Here is a 20,803-nt window from a genome sequence, read left to right on the forward strand (position 1 = left end):
TTTACACAGTTTCCAGATAGAGAAATAGTAACTTGCTGATGTTTTAATAAAGAAAAATCTTGAATGCCCAACATTGATCAATGTTCTCTTTGTTTTATTTGTACTGAAATGAGAACATTTATTTAAAAATCAGTCTGAACACTCAACTGTCTATTGTTGTGTCCTGTGTAATCTCACATATGTGATTAAATACAAAACCTATGTATTTATTTGTTCTTTTGGAAATCTATTTAGTTTTCCTTTCGAGACCCCTAAAAATAATAAACTTTTTTTTATGTTTAACTCATATTTCTTATCCAAAGTATTAACATATTAAAATGCAAACCATCTCAATGAAATTTTTATCTTTTCCTTATAGTTAATACTTACTATGAAAGTTATAGGTCTGGGATAGAGATAATTATTGAAAAAATTCTTTAAATAGAATGCTTTACGCTCTCAAAGTCTTAAATCAATCATGACAACACTGTTCACAGTGACTTGTTTCTTTATTACCCCAAGGCTTACTGGTTGATTTTTGACCATATGAACACATTCCCATTTCATTTCTGCTGTTAAATGTCTATTTAGACTGCAGTTCTTGCGATTTTATAAGATGATTTCCTGGATGATTTCTTCATTTTCTTGACATTACAGGTACCATATTCAGCTATTTTACTTTTCTCTGTAGCTTCCTTGTGGGTCCTTGGAGACGGGGGTGATAAAGAGAATTTCCCACCTTTGAGGTCTCACTTTTCATGGTTAGTGTAATTGTATTTTCTCAAGCAACAGTTTCACTGACAGTGACATGTTTCTTCTTAGTTCGTTGTTATTTATGTCTTTTCAAATTCCCAGGAAGTGTGATTTCTAAAGCATGGTCACTAAGTAGGTTACTATTGTTCTTAAAGTGGAAATTACATTAGTGGAGCAGAAAGCCAGACTTTTCTTGTAGTTCCCACCTCTTAATTCATTTTGATTCAAAAAAGCATTTAGCAAATACGTAGTTCCAGGTCCTCATAATCCAGAGATGAGCAAGATCACTTCAGTGTCAAAGCCATAGCCCTTGGTCAGCAGAAGACAAGTTAGAGGCTGATGACTGACTTTCTGATTCACAGTCGTTGAAGCATCTCCACACTGACCATTACCCTCTAGGAAAATTAGTTGGTATATATTTTGCTGAATTTTCAAAGAAGTATATGTGTAATTAATTTTTTTTAGGTTTTTGATTGGATGAATGAAAAGAGATAAAGCCAAAATATTATTCTATCTTTTAGGATAACCTGCTAGTAATATCCTTAACTTTTATATGTGATTTGGTTCTGGGGGCTTGAACATAGTAGATTTCCAAAGTTATTTCTTGAATTATTCTGTTCATAAATGGAATAAAAATCTAAGAAAGCTGTGAATGAGTATGACCAAAAGATTTTTCTATTTTGAAAGATAAAATCATGACAATATAGAGAAAGAATAACATAGTTCAAAAAAAAAAAGACCAGTGAAAATGGAATGTAATTATGTGTTATGTTGTGAATTGTTATTCCTGATATATGAAGTGTGCACACCAATTCAAACTGAAGGTCCAGCTTGCAAAGGTCTTGACCTAATAACATCAAAAGCTATATGTCAGTTACATTCTTCCCTTCTGCTCCATTCGTTCTTGTTTACTATTCTCTGCAGATTTGTTTTTAAATGTGTTTCACATGTTTCTGAATAAAAGAATGTAATCTAGTGATGGTTAATTTTGTATGTCAACTTAACTGGGCCATGAGATGCCCAGATATTGGGTTAAACATCATGCTGAGTGTGCCTGTGAGAGTGTTTTAGGATGAGACCAACATTTGAATTAGCAGGCCAAGGAAAGCAGACTGCCCTCCCGGTGAAACTGGGGTGGGCTTCATCCAGTCAATGGAAGGCCTGAATAGAGCAAAATGGCTGACACTGCCAGGTAGGAGAAATTTCCTCTCCTCTGACTGCCTTTGAGCTGAGACTTTGATCTTTTACTGCTTTCAGACTTGGACTTGGACTGGAACTTACTTCACCAGATCTTGTGGTTCTCGGGCCTTCAGACTCCGGTTGGAACTATGCTATCAGCTTTCCTGGGTCTCCAGCTTGCTGACTACAGAATCTAGGACTTCTCAGCCTTCGTAATTGTGTAAGCCAATTTTTTATAACAAATCTCTATTTATCTAGAAACAATAAATACATATCTAATAGACATGAAATCTTGTGCTTCATAATGACATCACAATGAGGGATGGCATATACAATGGTGGTCTTGTAAGATTATAATGGAGCTGAAAAATTCCTATTACCTAGTGATATCATAGCTGTCATCATAGGGCAGTTACTTTATTTAAAAAAATAAGTTTAGTATAGCCTAAATGTAAAGTGTTTGCAAAGTTTACAGTAGTACAAAGTAATGTCCTAGGCCTTTACATTCACTCACCACTCACTCACTGACTTTCAGTCCTGCAAGCTACATTCATGGTAGGTGCCCTATACAGGTGTACTTAAAAAAATCTTTTATACCATATTTTATTGTACTTTTCCTTTGTTTAGATATACAAATACTTACCATTGTTTTAGAATTGACTGCAGTATCTAGTACAGTAACATGCTGCTCAACTTTGTGGCCTACGGACAATAAGCTATACCATATGGTCAAAGTGTGTAGTAGGCTACACTGTCTGGGTTTGTGTGAGTGCACTCTATGATGTTTGCACAATGACAAATGATGCATTTCTCAGAATGTATCTTCATTCAGTGATACATTACTGTATATCTATCTAGATAAATATATTTATGAAATATGTATTCTATTATAAATACACAGTTATGTAGTTTAAAGAACTATTGGTTCTTTCTCTGGAGAACCCAGACTAATATATAATTATTTTCTTTAGAATCTGTTCAGAATCAGTTAGTCACTGTTCAGCTTGGGTAAATCCAAATTCAAACTCTTCCCTCTCTCTACATCTATTATTATTCCCTTCATCTCCAGGTTTCCCTCAGCATAAAACAGTCAAATGTCAAGAGAAGGGTTAAAGATGTACAACATCTTCTTGGGCAATCACACCCTTCATCTGTATTCCAACCTATTTTCAATTATCACTGTAACATTGCTGTTAGCATTAAGAGTATAGACAGGTAAATGTATTTTTACCTTTTCTTTCTCTAAAGTTGTCATTTAAGATGAATATATAAACATATTCAGAAGATAGATAGATATCTATCTATATATATTATCTATCTTCCATAGGTAATGAGGATAAACTGTATATTGTGAATTTACCTACTGACTGAAATTTATTTGGAACCCCAGAATCAACGCTTGGTTATCTGCAGACATGCATGTATATGTAAAGAGTGGCAAAAAATTTGAGTCACCCAAAGCACATGTTTCCAGCTGAAGGTGAACAGACACTTTGCCTTCCTGTTTCTGTTCCCCTATGATAAACAAGTGGGTGTTTTGTTAGTTTATTTTGTGTGTGTGTGTTTTCTTTCTTTTTTTTTTTTTTTTTTTGCATTTTCGTCATCATTTTTTTTTTTTGTTTAATGGTCCCCAAGCATAGTTCTGAAGTGCTCTCTAGTGTCTCTGAGTGCAAAAGATTGGGACGTGCCTTATGGAGAATGTAGGTGTGCTAGATAAATTTCATTCAGGCATTAATTATAGTGCTTGGCTATAAGTTCAATGTTACTGAATCAACAATATATACTGAATGTGATTTTAAACAGAAATATACATAAAGCAAAATTCTATGTTGGTCAGTTGATAAAAATGTGACCACAGGCTCACTTGAACCTAACTCTGCGTTTCCCATAGAAACAATGGTTCAGTATTCATTAATTCAGTGTTTGTGGTGATTTTATGTAACCACAACATACATAATTACCATGAATAACAAGAATCAACTGTATGTGGTATGAGTAAGAAGAGAGAGTGTTAATTTTTCTCCAGGCTCTTGTTGCATGTTCTTAAGTTTGTTATCTTGATTTAACTTCTAGGCTACAGTTTTCCAGCTGTTTAATAAGAATGATAATTCCAGAGCCACAGTCTGAAAGTGTTGTTTTCAAGATTGAATAAAGTAGTATCTATAACACTGCTTTGTAAACTGAAATGATGCAACAGGAGCAGACAGCATTATTTATTTAAAGGGAAGAAAATATGCTAGAGATTTTATAATTATTAATGTTTACCACCGTTTAGTAAGAGTATTCAGCTCTTTCTTGATTTAGTAAGATGACAAATCACATGTTAATCTGTTAAACAGTTTACATCTGAAATTCAAAGTTCATTTTTAGTAGGAGCATTGTCTCTTCTTTTATCTATGTTTCTCAGCTTGTTAAAATATATTACATTGTGTAGGAGCAAAACTGAATATCAAAGAATATTGTAGGCCTCATGTGTTTGTGTCTTTTGTTTTCTCTGGGGTAGCTCTGCTTAATTTACTAACACATAAATCTTTCCTACTCTTAGTGCTGGAAAGTCAATTTAGCTGAGGAAGAATGAAGCTGAATTCAGTTCTGCCTCATGCATCACCAACAAATTGCTAGGCCAGTTAAGTTTTGATTGCAGAATATTTATTTTTGGTGACAGATGTTGCTGATGTAAGAACCTAGATGATCACAGCTTGAATTAGCCCGGGTTGAGGTTGAAAAAAATTGAAATGGAAAGTGTTAATGGAAGTAAATATTGCAACATCAGGATGATATTTTTAGTATTATATTTCTGATGATATTTTTGTGGTAAATAGAGTGTGACTACATTTGCATGCAGGCAATGAATTTTGGCAGAAAGATGGACATGGCCTTTTATGATATCACATTCTTAAGGTGACAGTTTGGTTATGGAACCTAAGAGAGTTAAATTTGCTACATTCTAATTACTTGTTTGGATCAAAGCAGATTCCAGAGTGGAGACTAGTGACTAGAAATCATGTGATTTTGGAGAAGATTACCATACACCTGTGTTATGTCTATCATATCTCATATCATATCATATTATAATAGTTTCTTTACCTTTCTTTTCAAGTTGTCCAGAAATGACTATGAACATCTTTGCATGTAATAGATTTTCAGTGACTGTTAGATGAAAATTAGCTATATAGGACATAATTCTCCTATCTCCACACTGAATGCATGCAGACTTTCACAGGAGAGGAAAAGAATCATTGGGACTCTTGTCTCCTTGGCAAGATCATGCATAGTTTTTTGCATAAAGGTTTTTGTGGCCCCCACATGAATCACTAATGGTGACATGTCAGGTAAGTGTCACAGGGAGGTCACTGAGAAGGCCGTAGCAGTAATTCTTTCACTACAACCACCTTTCCTCTTTGAAAACAGCCAAAAGCTGCTGACCCAATGGGTTTTTCATTCCTGCTGTGAAGTTGTTGAATACATAAAAAGACCATTAGAAATCCTAATTTTTTTCTCAGTGCAATGGTGAGAAAAGGAATGATTCCTATTGATGCAGGATGTTTTCTTGACCCCTTTGTGGAATATTGGGGGAACCAGCCCCCAATATTTCAACGTAGGTTCTTTTCTATTTTCTCTAAGTGTTGGCCAGTCTGAGAAATAAAGGGAAAGAGTACAAAAGAGAGAAATTTTAAAGCTGGGTGTCTGGGGGAGACATCTCATGTTGGCAGGTTCCGTGATGTCCCCTGAGCCACAAAACCAGCAAGTTTATATTACCAATTTTCAAAGGGGAGGCACTGTACCAATAGGGTGTGGGTCACAGAGATCACATGCTTCAAGGGCAACAAAAGATCATAAGGCAGAAGGTCGGGGCGAGATCACAAGGTCAGGGCAAAACTAGAATTACTAATGAAGTTCCATGTCCCGCTGTGCATGCATTCTCATTGATAAACATCTTAACAGGGCTCAAGAGCAGAGAACCAGTCTGACTCAAATTCGCCAGGCTGGAATTTCCTAATCCTAGCAAGCCTCAGGGTGCTGCAGGAGACCAGGGAGTGTTTCATCCCTTATCTACAACTGCATAAGAGAGACACCCCCAGAGCATCCGTTTTAGACCCCCCCCCACCCCGAGAATGCATTCTTTTTCCCAGGGCTGTTGATTATTAATATTCCTTACTGGGGAAAGAATTCAGCAATATTTCTCTTACCCATTTTCAGTAATAAGAGAAATATGGCTCTGTCCTGCCTGGCTCCCAGGCAGTCAGATCTAATGGTTATCTCCCTTGTTCCCAGAACATCGCTGTTATCCTGTTCTTTTTTCAAGGTGCCCAAATTTCATATTGTTCAAACACACATGCTTTACGAACAATGTGTGCAGTTAATGCAACCATCACAGGGTCCTGAGGCAACATACATCTTCAGCTTACGAAGATGACAGGATTAAGAGATTAAAGTAAAGACAGGCATAGGAAATTGTAAGAGTATTGATTGGAGAAGTGACAAATGTCCATGAGATCTTCACAATTTATGTTCTTCTGTCATGACTTCAGCAGGTCCCTCTGTTTGGGGTCCCTGACTTCCTGCAACAATGGAACACATGACAGTGATGTCCCATTTACTCAGCTGCCCTGCTCAACCCCTCATGGGAGGCAGAGTGCAGATGAACCAGTATGGGAAACAGAGCGAATGAATGAAAGAACTGGCTAGCTGCTTCAGCACTGGCAGGATCAAGCTCTGTACAGGCCCTGCAGCAACATCCAGGTGGGGGTGTCTGGTAACCCCAAGACCCCAGGGGACATGTTACAGTGTTCCCTTGGCTCTGCTGCCCATGGACAGCAGTGTGTTACCATCTCATGGGCCCTTTTCTCATCACATGGGGAGGCTGCCCTCTGCCAGCAAGGGCAAAGGGTCAGTGTGACAGTCTTATTGAGTAGTTGCAATTAGTGCATTTTGAATTCTTCTCTGGTGTCCAAGAGGAATAAGGTCATGCGGATAAATTGAATGATGGTGAATGAGGATAATTTTATTGAGTGGTGAAAGCAGCTCTCAGTGGAGAGGGGAGCTAGAAAGGAGATAGGAAGGGCAGGTCACACTTCCCTGAAGTCAAGCCTCTGCTCTGCCTCTCTCTTCCAAAGTCAAGTTGCCTCTTTTTGACATCTAGCTGCCATCTCTGAAGTCAAGTCACCTCTCCCCAATGTCCAGTAGCTTCTCTCCTCTACTGGCTGAGTCTGAGGTCTTTATAGGCACAGGATGTGTGGGGGTAGAGTGGACCATAGGTAGTTTTGGAAAAGGCAACATTTCATTTGTAAAAAGACATTATTCAGAAAGCACCAATTGGGAAAGGGCAGGCACACAGAGATGGAAGTTCTCACTGTGGGCTGTGGGTTTCAGGCTTTTTGGCTTGAAGGCGGGGTTTTGCTGGAGACCCACCCCTATCTGCCTTGAGTTTCTCTGCCTCCTGCCTCTATCACTATTAGTGGAGGAAAAAAAGTAGTGATTAAGTTAGCTTTATCGTTTTGTCTTTCCCAATAGTACATTAGTTTTTTATGTACTAGAAGGAAGATTTAGTTTTAACATGCTTATGTTTGACTATGAATTTTAAGTTCATTTAACTTTTACATTTAAATTTAATTTTTACATTTAAATTTTACAGTTTTTTGAAGATATATTGGAAGAAGGCACAATTGGAAATATGTAGATCATATCTTAATTTTACAAGGTATATTTTTAATAGTCAGTCTTTGTCCATGTCATGAATATCTGACAGGTAGCTTTGCCAACATCTTTTTTTTTTTTTTTTCTTGGTAGAGGGCATCCACTCATTTGTTCTTGGAAATCCAGGTAAATGATTAATGAATCAAGAGAAAAAACAACAATGAGTTATTTCTTCACCAAAGACAGTTTTCTGCTTTGTATAGTGTTTTAAAAAACAAATACAATGCTTTATCTTTGCTGAGATGTGGGACAATTTTCTTACAAATTTTGAAAATAAACTTTTAAACATAGGGCATGAAAATACACACACACATACACATACGTACACATGCACGTGCAAGAGACAGGAAAGTCCTGAGTGCAGATAATAGTTATAATGATAATTATTAGACTTTAATGTTAAATATATATAGAAAAATGATAGCTGTCACATTCCTGGGAGATTGTTTAGATTCTAGGTCATTTCAGGCAGGCAAAATCACTGATTTAATATAATACTTCTTGTTTAATGAAGGGCTAAGTTCCAAATATCTGACAACTCCATATCTCTGTCATTTCAGAGTGTGAAAGGAGAGGAATCATGTATTTTAATAATGTGAAAAGCTGACACAGAGCTGTCACATATTTTGACTCAGCCTCTTTTCCATAGGAAGTGCAATGTTGAGTTGGTTCTAACTGACCCATAAGGCTACTGATTTTATGTTGCCAGAAAGACTGGTGACCGCAATTCAATAAGGCAGGCTCTTCCTGTGCAGATTGAATGGCAACTCCTAATGTCCAGGTATAATTACTACTGGACCAAATATTTTATATGCATTTCTTATTTCCTTTTGTTAGATGTTACTGACATAAATCCAAAGCCAACAGTCATTTCTTGGGGCCTAAATAAAAGTTAGAATTTGGACTTACAGATAATGCCATCTTCATATATCTGTGGTTCCCTGATAAGCTTTTTTTCTTTTCTTTTCTCTTTTCTCTTTTCTTTTTTCTTTTTCCAAATAGAGTTTTGCTCTGTCATCCAGACTGCAGTGCAGTGGCACAATCTTGGCTCACTGCAACCTCTGCCTCCTGTGTTCAAGTGATTCTCCTGCCTCAGCCTCCCAAGTAGCTGGGATTACAGGCACCCACCACCACGCCCGGCTAATTTTTGTATTTTTAGTAGAGTCAGGATTTTGCCATGTTGGTCAAGCTGGTTTTGAACTCCTGACCTCAGGTGATCTGCCTGCCTCGGCCTCCCAAAGTGCTGGGATTACAGGCGTAAGCCACTGCACCTGGTAATCTTTATAATGTCAGTACATGTCACTATGCAATAAAGAAACCAAACATGTTTATTAAAGGTGCTGCTAATGGCCACTGTTTAATTGAATTGAGCTAATATGGCAGAGTTTTTTGGAAACACAACATTGAGAAAGTGTAGCTCTTGCATATTTAAATGGATAACAATCCAATAACAAATATTGCATTACGTTAATATGTATAATTTAGTTCGTTACTTTGAATTGTAAAGAAATCTCTTCACTGCACAAAATACATTGACTTTTCTAACTATGTGTGTGTCTATTAGCCAATTTAGCTTCTCTTGTCTGCCCATTCACTTGTAAAAGCTGCTAATTCATCAACAGAAAGTGGATACAATCTACATACGAAATGAGTTAGAGGCAAGGAAGCAGTTGATTGCAGGCATCAAGTAACTTATTAACAATGTTTTATATAGCTTTGTTCTTTAATGGATTGTGCAGGTTCATTCTTCATTGTGTTGACATTTAAGAGAGAAATTAAGGAAAAGTGAATGGTGGTTAAACATTTGGTACAAATACAATAGCATGATGAGTGTGGGTATTGAAGAAGGTATGTCAGATGAATGCCAGGTAGTGAGTTGCAGGCTTATGTATCATCTGGTTTCTATAAAATGAGCAGAAATGTCAAATATTTCACTTAAAAACATCATTCCATCTTTTCTCCATTGCTCTGGGAGAGTAAATTTAACTTGTAGTGCTTGCTTTAGCTAACTAGAAATTCAGAAAAACTTTAAATAAATTTTTGAAAACAAGCCTTCAGATGTGAAAAACATGGAATTAGCTATGAATCTTTGTTAGGGGGATATAATTAAAACCAAAATCTCTTCCTAGCCCAGAAAAGCTCTCTGCAGAGGTAGAAGACAAACAATTTTATTATTGAATAAACATTAAACCAGAGTGTGATGAACATCATGAGCAATTGACAAAGAGGTTGAAGACAGAAAAAAATCTGTCTTTTATATAACTAAGCAGATGCAGACCATTATATATACATTTTCTCAAGACAAACAATAATTAGTCCATAAGTAAGAGGACTGGACAGCACCATTTATCACACATAGTTTATCTTAAGTTCACCTCACAACTAGGGGGACCATATGTGTTCACAAATTGGTTGCATTCAAAGGAAAAATAAACTTCTCATATCTTTATGACAATAGGTACCTTTAGAGCTCAGAGCAAGATACTCAATGAACTTAGGCTCCTACTCTCCCACGGAAGGTGAGAGGTAGGGTTCCTATCTTCCTTGATGATTGCATTTCAAAAATATGCTTCCTAGGTCCTTGAGAAAGACATTCCGGGGTCCTAAAGCTGACAAGTTTTATTTAGCTTTAGAAAAGATTTACGTACATTTCAAAGAGACAGAGAGTTTACAATGACAAGTTTTCTAAAATAAATGCTCTCAAATATTAATTGAAATTCCAGTTTTACCACTGATTAGTTGTGCTACCTTGAGCATACTATTAATCTTTGTGAATCCTAAGTTTGTCATCTGTAAAGTGGGAATCATACTGCCTGCATCATAAGATTATTGTGATGATGAATTGAGATAATTCATAAAATTTTTTAACAGAGTCTTTAACAAAGTTAATGGTTACTATGGTGGTCACCATTATAGGGCTAGCCCCTCTACCAATTATTTTGAACCTTCCCATCAGCTCCAGAATGATGCTTCATCAATTTTTCCCTCTTTTGCTCATATCAACATGTTTTTATTAATCCAGTAGACTCTTTCCTTCAATCTTCAAATGCATTTACATCTCTGTTACAAAACAAATATTTAAATGTTAAGTAAAACAGTACACACTGCAACTTACTTTGATCTATTTTAAAAATCAACATTCCAAAAGTATTATTTATGGATAATAAAATGGACTCATACTAAGCACAGCTTAGTCTTTGTGACACATATATGTTTATATAACCACTAACAGAATCAATATTTAATTGCCATAGAAAGTTCTTTAATGCCAATCTGTAGTCAATCCCCATCTCAAACCCTGCCAGAGGCGACCCCAAAGACCTGCTTTCTGTCTCTATAGATGTTTTGTCTTTTCTGGGTTTTTATATAAATGAAATCATATAATATGCACCATTTTGTATTTGCCATATTTTTTCAGCAAAGTAATTTTAAGATCTATCCATGCTGTTGCATAAGTAATCTACTCTCTTCTATTACTAAGTATTATTGCATAATATTATTAAATCATAACTTGTTTATGAATTCAATTGCTATTGGACATTTGAGTTGTTTCCAGTTGGAGCTATTATGAGTAAAGCTGTTATAAATATTCTTGTGGAAATAGTTGAGTGAATGTATGTTTTCACTTCTCTTGGGTAAATATTTAGGAGTAGAATTACTGGATCAAAAGACAGATGTATGTTTAAACATATAGGAAACTATTAAACTGTTTCCCAAGGTGATTGTACATTTACATTTTCAGCAATGCATGAGAGTTTCAGTTTCCTTACCAATACTTGGTATTGCCAATCTTTAATTTAAGTATTCTAACTCATGTGAACTTAAATCGCTTTGTGGCTTTGGTTTGCATTTCTCTTCCAGTGTTTCTGAGACTTGGAACTTGCTGCTCTATTCTGCTGGGGGAATAAATCACTCATCTCTTGCCTGGTTGGAAAGGAGTATTTAGTTGTCTGTGTTAGGTGAGAGATGGAATCTAGGCAACCTAACCTCTATGTAGACTTTAAACTGAGGCTGGCCCCCAATCCTCCTGCTCCCAAGACTTTTGTGCCTCAAATTCTGAGCCTTTCAGAAAGATTTTTGTAACCCAAAAAGCCTGGTTCCTCTGGGCATCCTCCTCAATAGGTACTTAAGTCTCAACTTTGTCTATACTGCAAGTCATTTACTTCTATCTATCTGCCCTCTGAGAAAGTCCAAACCTTTGTTGACAACTCTCACCTGAGAATATTTATCTCCAGTTCTATTTGCCCTTGTGTGTTTCTCCATTTAAAAAATTATTTAGAGAAAGAAAAAAAAGCACAAGTGATCAGTTTTTCACATTTTCAGTTATCTCTTTCCTATTCACCTTGCTTTCTCACTTTTTCTTCACTATTTCACACAGAAGTTAATGATGACAGAGCTCAAGATCTCTTTAACCTTAATTCTAGTTTATTAAAATTATTTCAACCCAAACTTTCTTCTTTCACCCAAACTCCTTTTGTCCTTGATTTCTGCATTAGTCAGCGTTCTCTAGAGAGACAGAACTAATAGGATAGATGTATATATGAAAGGGAGTTTATTAAGGAGAGTTGACTCACATGATCACAAAGGTAAAGTCCCACAATAGGCTGTCTGTGAGTTAAGAAGCAAGGAAAACAGTGGTGGACCAGTTCAAGTCCCCAAACCACAAAAGTCGGGAAATCTACTGTGCAGCCTTTGGTCTGTGGCTGAAGGCCCAAGAGCCCCTTGCAAACCAGTGATGTAAGCCCAAGAGTCCAAAAGCTGAGGAACTGGGAGTCTGATGTTTCAGGGCAGTAAACATCCAGCACAGGAGAAAGTTGAAGGCCAGAAGACTCAACAAGTCTGCTCTTGCATCTTCTCCGGCCTGCTTTATTCTAGCCATGCTAGCAGCGGATTAGATGGTGCCCAGCCAGATTGAGGATGGGTCTACCTCACACAGTCAGCTGACTCAAATGTGAGTCTCCTTTGGCAACACCCCTCACAGACACACCCAGAAACAATACTTTGCATCCTTCAACACAATTAAGTTTGCACTCAATATTAACCATCACAATTTCTATGTCTCAACCACATTGAGGAAAGTATAACTTCTATTTCATTTAATCGTGATCTCACTGAATGGTTCCCTTTTCTCTAAATTAAATTATGTGAACAGGCCAGGAATGGGTAGAGGTCAGCACATTTTTATTTCCAGTAGTTCTATTACAAATACAAATTATTTTAGTAAAACTCCATGGGAATTTGGCATTGCTGCTCTTCAATGGCAACTTATTTCTTAAAGGAAAGAGAGTTATTGCTCTATATGCATTGTGACCTGTTCTCTGCTAGATAAAATGTGTAGGGAAGCTTTATTATGATTCTCTCTGAGATTCTCTGTTTTTTTTTTGATGCCTAGAAACTATCTCTAATACGTAATGTGCTGACAGTGAGAAAATTGACCATTGCAAGCAACATCTAAACCTGGAGATTAAAAGGAGAGCAAAATGATCTTTTTCTCGTTCTCTTTTAAGGGAGCACAATTCTAAAACTCTCCCAAGCTAAAAAGAGAAGATATAAGTCATGAAAATCTTGTAAGAGTGGTGATAAAACTGGCAAATATGCTTTGAGAATAATAAAGCTATTAGATTGCTAGTCAACTTAAAAAATGCCTAATGTATCACAGAATGGTTGTCTTAAAATTATTTTCTGAATTCTCTCCTAGTTAGCAAATTGAGAGGGCATAAAACAAACTTAAAATAATCTCTAAACACAAATATTTGAATCTGGATTGCTTTGCAATGTGTTTTCATGGCTTGATAATTCCAGAGAAATTGTTATTATTATTTGGTCTTTAATCACAAGATCTTTTTATTGCTATACTATTAAGACATTGAATCTAAAGATGCCCGTTAATTTGTATTAATAGTATAGTATTTATAGTACTAAATATAAAATACATTTCATGTTTAACATTTTCTACATACATTTTCTAATACATTTCATATATGTTAAGTGATCAAATCTCACCAAACTATTCCGTACTTAGGAATAACAAATTGTTCTACAGAAAATGAAGGACACTCCAAATGTTCAAGGGACTGGGGATGGTATGTGAAAGCTTTCACCATTAGATAAGTAATTTAAATCATAGGTGGTGGTGTGGAAGGTTTATTAGAAGTTTAGTGATGCTCTCTGACTTATGCTCATTCTAAGAAGCACTTCGTTTTCTAAAGTAGAAAAAGCGTGAGTCAGAGGAAGTTAAAAACCACACTAGAAAACATCTATTTTAGTTTATCATTTCATTCTTCTTCCTAATTGTAAGTCTTAAGAATTAGAAAAAATTTGAGCTGTGGTACATAAGACAATATGGGAAGCATGCCAAGAACTGCATTAGGCTATAGCTTTTGGAGAGCAATAGAATGGTTTTTGCTGATATTTTTATTCAGCAACCAAATTTATAATTTACTAAAAAAAAGTGAGAAGCATATTACATAATTATTCATTCATAAATTAAACAAAACAATATAAATTATGACAGAGCTATGATTATTTTAATGATAATGTACTGGTCTTTAGCAGGAAAACTCTGGTAATTATAATTTGCAGTAAAGGAAAATATATCAATACAGTTTTCAATATCATAGATAGAAGTACTCCAACTTTTAAGTAGCTGCATTTCTGTATAAGACATTCCTTCTCTATAAAATATGAAATTTAAAAATTAAAAAGTAATTTTATACTTTACAGAACCGATTTGCTTATCAGGGATCATTTTCTGTAATGATTTTCTCTTTTATCTTGTGATTTTTCCACTTCTTATCACCTTCAGGGAGGTTATAATTCTGTCACATTTTTTAAAAAGCCTACTAGTTGGTCTCATCTCCTGTATAAGCTATTTTTTGCAGCTATGTGTATAATTTTTGACATATGAATAAATAAATGAAGTGTTTAACATAAATTTATCTTTCAAGTAGCTCTTCATAAATATCTGTTTTTCTAAGCATAGCATAACAAATGAAGCTACAGTGGCAGATTGTACTTTATTGTTGTTATTAATTTTTCTGTTTTATAACAAGTGAATCTGGGCTTTCTAAATAATAATAATGATGAATAAACTTTTGTTGGAATAGAAATCTCCATTTACATGGAATGTGACTAGACATACTGCCAGGCAGATTGAAGCTTGAATTTGTTGGAATACTCCCTACCTAAGGGTAAAGCAGGGTGGGGAGGTGGGGGAATGGGGTAATGTGGAGTATACGGCCTAGGTGGGAACACAGACTTAGCTTGTCATTGTCGTAGTGTCTCTATTTTGTACCTCTTCTTATTGTTTCTCAGCCTCTATTTCAGTTTATCTCCATCTACTCAAGTTCAGTTGCCCCATTCTTACCCCTTAATTGCCTTTCTAAAAATTCTTTTAGTTCATTCGCCAGTGCCAAGACACAGGTGTTGCTAACACCTATTCCTTCAGCCTTCATAGCCAACCAAAGCTATTAAATATATTGTGTCTTCACTTTGGGCTTTCTTTAGTATTTCTTCTTTTCCTTTCTGTTTCTTTCAACCTTTTTCTATAGCATTTGACAATGTTTTCTACTCTCCTTTTTAAACTCTCATACCCACAGATCTATTGCCTCTTTCTCTATTTACTTCTTTAAATACTTCTTTTTAGGGCAACTCACTAGGGTTTTTTTTTTTTTTTTTTTTCTCTTTATATCAGTTCAATGTATGTGCCTAAATAGCCAATGTTCTTGGCCCTCTTGCTTTCTATGTTACTCTTTCATCCAGTTAAGTTAAAAAAAAAATCTGAAAGTCTGCACTATAATAAGTATTAAGTTATCAGAGACAAAAGGCAGGTCTGCCTTCAAAAAGTCACATTGCAATGAGGGAAACAGACAAGGCATTACAATAGAGTGTGATAATGTGTTATCTAAAAGATGGAGCTTTATTCAAGTTTGCATATCCAGGAGGGGGACTTTACCCTACCAGAGTGACATGAAACCTAGTTTTCAAGGCTGAAGGAAGAGTTTATCTGGTGGGTATGGAGCAGGGGTAGTATACGGTGAATCTTCTAGCAGAGGAAATAGTTTGTTCACAGCCTAAGTGGGCTTGTGAAAAAGTGTGAAATTTCATTAAACTGTAGTGGCTTTAAACAAACAAAATATGACTGGCACATGGGGTAACTCTGGGGAAGAGAAGAAAGATGAGAACAGAATAAGAAAGAAGGCAGCTTATGAAAGTTTCTCTGTGACCTTCTAAAATGCATGTGCCATATTTATAATTGTTACCCTTGCACTTTGACCTGGTCCATTTCTTTTTTTGTGTGTGTGTGAAATTACACTCACCACTTTAATAAGGAGAGGTCCACTAAGTAAACCAAATTGTTGAATTAAATGCTTTTCTGGAAATGTACTTCATGAAGCTGCTGAACTCTCGTAATCACAACCAAGTCATTACTAATTTAATTATTTTGACTCCTCCCATCCCACACACACACGTTCAGGATAAAAAAGGGCACGAATAGCTCACATACCATGTAAACCACTTTTGGGAATCAGATGTGTACAAACAAAAGTAAAACGAATTAAGTGTAAATATATAAGGATGATAAATGTCCTGTTGAGTACAGTGGCAAAACAAGAAGAAGAAACCGTGAAGGTCTATCAGTAGCAGAATGCTTAAACTGTTAAAAATAGCACATTAGGTCTATTGATTTTGGGGATTACCATGGTGGGGTTTTTTTGTTTGTTTTTTGTTTTGTTTTATTTTGTTTTTTCAGTGAGAAGAGAACGAGCTGGTGCTGGCCTTATTCTTACCATTCTTTCTTTACGAAGGTTTTGATGACACCCTCAGCCAGGAATAACCTGATTTATATTCGTTCTTGTTTCAGTTGACATAACTTTCCTTTTTCACCATGTGGGATATCATTTATCTTACAAATGATGACCTTTTGCACATCAATGTTGTTGGTATTGTATTGTTTCTTACTGATGTTAGGGTTGCTAAACTAATTTTATAAAAAGCGTGTCTCTTTACCTGAAACTTTTCAATATTTAGTTGATAAAGTAAACACCTTTTTTCCTTTTGATCTTGTCAAATGCCAACTACTGAATTCCTATTTCTCTAGATGATACATTATTTGCATTTGCAAAATAATTCACACAGATCCACACGATGCTAAAACCCTGGAGGTATGATTATCCAGAAGCACAAGTTTTTAACATTTGCACTAGATGTTTGCAAGAATGTGTAAGACAAAATCTCTTTTAGCGTTGCTGCCCTGGAAGGAGTTTAATAAATATCCCTAAATATAGATAAAAAAGAAACATTTCTGACTTAAGTACCACCTGTAAGATTTTCCTATTTTTCAAATGTCTTTCCTTTTGACTGCTTCACTTTTTTATCACCATATGTTACAAAATGAGAAGTTAAAATTATTTTACTTTCAGCTTTTGCTGTTTGTATCTTTAAATTAACATAATGAAATCTTTTATGGAAATTGCTCAATAAAGTAGCAATTTAAAAAGCCTGTTTTCTAAAATCATGCATCGTATTAATACTCTTTTAGATGTGATTATCAAAATTCTAGTGCTTTTTTTTTTTGCCTTGTACATGGGGCCTTGAATCTGTGAGCATTTCGATAGGAAAGTGCCTGTAAGCTTCAGTATTCAGTGGCTCAGTCAGTCTCCAGCTTTTTTCATCCTTTCTCTTTGCACATTTGTTCTTACAGCTCCTGTACGTACTCATACACTGAAGAGGACCATGAAAAAGTGCTTAAGCTCAAACAGGTAAGTATTATATTTTTCATGCCTTGTAAAAGTAGATTAGTCATATGAGAAAACTTGAAATAATTTGCTACAATATTTTAGATTGTTTGCAATTTAAAATTTTTCACGTTTCCCTGCTTTTCTCCTTTATGCTGGATAACTAAAAGTACCTATCAATTCACCTGATTGTACTTTGCATTTTATTTTTTCCTCAGAGGCCTGATTTCCTTATAGCTTTTCACCTATTGAGGTAATTTGCATGCTCTTTAGCCATTGTCTGAGAAACCTGTGCCCAGATTAATCTTTGTTTTCCTTTTAGGCTCTGTTTAATAAAGATTATGAAGAGGCTTACAGTAGCACTATTATTTGAGATTTCATTATGGCTATTAATGGTATTTGAGTGCCAGTTTTTTTTTTTTCACAAGGTCATTGATAATTGGGGTTTTAGCTATTTTATATTGACAACACGAGATTTCTGAAAACACTGTCACCTCTGATTGTAATTAATTCAAGAATACTATAACCATTGTCAATGCACAACTCATTTTTAGTTCAATTTAAAATTTGGAGCCTTTCTTTGCTTCATCAAATAATCGTGCTTGTAGTCAGAAGTATAGTAAGTAGAAAAGAGATTATGATGAAAACTGTAAATCTTTTCTCATCACTGTTTGTATTATTAACAGTATAATAGAATTCGATGAGGAAAGGGGCATATTTTTATGGCATAGGTCATGCTGTACATAGCCTTTACCTGGGCTAGTTTCTTTGGGATTGGTATATATACTGTTGCAAGCCTCAAGGACAATGCTAAGCGCAGGGAGGGCAATTCAAGAGGCTCCAATCCCCATTTATCTTACTCTGGGCACTAAAGCTATCTCTTCCCATCCAGATTTTCTTCCAGGAAGCAATGCTCAGTTGAAATGACAAGATGGTGTGAACACGGATCCTTCTGAGGATCAAAATGGGATCTGTTAAATATGTATGTTTATGGGGTCTGTTAATATGTATTAAGTATTTTATAAGTGTTAAGTATTCATCAAGACTTAATAAACAAAGTAGAAGGAACAAACACATAAAGAGGTCCTTATATCATGTGATAGATGCCATGATAGAGGCATCAGTTCAGCGTGATGAGGTAGCACAAAGTGAACACATAAATCAGTCTGGGAAAATCAAGGAAGGCCTCCAGGAGAAGATGAAGTCTAATTTGTCTTTAAAGCTGCTTAGTAGCCAGATGCAAAGTTAGAGGAAGGCAAGTAAGTAAGACAGAGAAAACATACTATCAAGGCATGGAAACTAAAATAATAAAAACGACAATGATCTTAACATTTATTCTAGGCACCATTTTAAGTGATTCATGAAATCATTTCATGTCTCCCACAAACATATGAGGCAGTTATTACTATCCCAGTTTTAGGTATGGAGAAACTGAAGCACAGAATGTTTAAGTGAATTACCTAAGGTCACATAGCCAGTAAATGATAGAGGACAGATTTGGAACCCTGCTATCTGACTCCAGAGTCCATATCCTTAACCACCATACTATATAGCCCCTTGCTATGGTTTACTGATAGGTGTAGTGAACAAGTGAGTTGAAATTACTGGATAAAATTCTAACTTGGAGAAGGCAGAAGGCACAGTTGCAGAGACTGATACGTGGCAGATACTGACTTTGTATGTCATGCTAAGATGGTTAGAATAAGACTTCTCAACTATGTATGGTGAGGGGACAATTATACTTTATTATTATCCTTTAATTTCAAATATGATGTGGATAGATATGTTTATAAAATATGAAATTACATACTTCGATATCAAGGCAATTTCAAATTGCTAGAAAGGATTCCAAATGCTTACTCTCAATTTCTGTGTTTTAGTAATCATTGATTTATATCAAACAATTTTGGACTAGCACTTTGAGTAGTATTGATTTATATTTTTTACTTTGTACCTTGTGGTGTAATTAAGGGTATATCCATTCAGATGGGTAGGTTAGCATTTTAAGTATTAATTTCTTTATGGAAAATGAACTAGAGACTATGACTGATCACAGTGAGCCCAATTATGAATCAATGATTGTAGTGTCTGCCAAAGATAACTAGAGCCTAAACTGAGGCTGTACAGGTAGTAATGAAAAGTGAGGGGTAAATGGTTTTGAGAAATCCTTGAGAGCTATATCTGGCCTGGGTCCATGGAGATGATTCCCTTATCTTCAACTTCCACTAAAACAGCTCTTTGTGATTCTTTGCTCTGTTTTCCTCTAAATTGAATATTTTAAAATGTCTATCTCAAAAGTTACCATCTATGTATTTCTTAAATCAAAATCATATTTTTCTTTCAAAATGTATTAAACATTTTGCTGAAGTGAAGCTCCTTTTAGGCCCCAAGTTTAAGTGGGACGAAGACTGGCGGGGCTAAGGAGTGCAGGATGATCTGCGGGGCTGGAAGAAAGTGAAGTGTTGTTTCTCTATTAAATAAGTATCTTGTGTGGAAACATGGGGCAAAGCCAAGAGTTCATGGTTTAAGGAATGAGCTTTGAGGGTGCAGGGGTCAAGGGAAAATTTTCACTTTGTCCTTCTGAAGGTTTACTGAAAAATGAACTCATAAATGTCAGATGAACTGGAGAAAAAGCATTCAAAATGTATTAACGTGTAAACAGGATCTTTTGGATTGAAGACCCAAAGATATAGAAAAAAATGTCCATTTTTATGCTTAGGTTCAAGAAAGTGTGGATAGCTGCATAGAAGTATGTTTGGAAAAATAGGGTATTATCTAACGTTAACAGACTGAGTGGAGCAATCTAGCAAGGCCTCTGGGTCTAGATTTGTCTTGGTTTTTCAGAGCATGTATTTCTTCCTTCCGGATGTGGGACAGGACCCTCTCTGGAAAGGGGGTCAGATCATTTTTTATTGCCAGTTTTTATACAAAAAGACAGAAGAAAAGCTGGAGTCAAATTTTTAGGTTTTATGGCTGACTTTGAGGAAAAGAGGTTCTGATTTGTATGTCCTGGCTTGTGGAAGAGGGATTCAAGTTTATAAGACCAGCCTTGGGGGAGAATGGGGCTGAAAAACAGGAGGCAGGAAGGTGGGAGAAGGTCAGAGAAAACATCTTTTTTTTTTTTTTTTTTTTTCCCTGAGGCTGTTTCTGAGGCCATTTTTGAATGTTGTTTTCTGTTTTCCAACATTCTCTGGTCTAAAACTTCCCAGAGAAGTTTCACAGGCCAGGACTTGGGTTGGTGGATTGTTGTATGAGCTGTTTAATTGAAGCAGTCTCTCAGTCTTGAGAACAGGGCAGCAAGTGAAACAGTTAATGCTAGCATCTTATTTCAGGCAGTGGTGGTGTAGATGGGCTTTTACCAAAGTTGGGTTTCTTTATGATTTTTGCAATCAGATATTGAATAAGAGACATTTTTATGGAAACAGCATAAAAACAAAAGTTAACGGTTAAAAAAAACT

At 35.7% G+C, this 20,803-nt stretch overlaps 1 long non-coding RNA gene across 4 annotated transcripts in view; it reads right to left on the reverse strand.

Moving 5' to 3' along the window:
* Positions 1–7,579: 7,579 nt before the first annotated feature.
* Positions 7,580–20,803, reverse strand: part of LOC105486199 (uncharacterized) — a 71,454-nt gene continuing 58,230 nt past the window's right edge. For all 4 annotated transcript variants that reach the window (XR_011621069.1, XR_011621072.1, XR_011621070.1 and 1 more), the window contains one exon: positions 7,580–10,668. This is a non-coding gene — a long non-coding RNA (uncharacterized lncRNA). The remainder of the gene's footprint in view (positions 10,669–20,803) is intronic.

This window comes from Macaca nemestrina, chromosome 3 (assembly GCF_043159975.1).
Source record: "Macaca nemestrina isolate mMacNem1 chromosome 3, mMacNem.hap1, whole genome shotgun sequence".
NCBI lineage: Eukaryota > Metazoa > Chordata > Mammalia > Primates > Cercopithecidae > Macaca > Macaca nemestrina.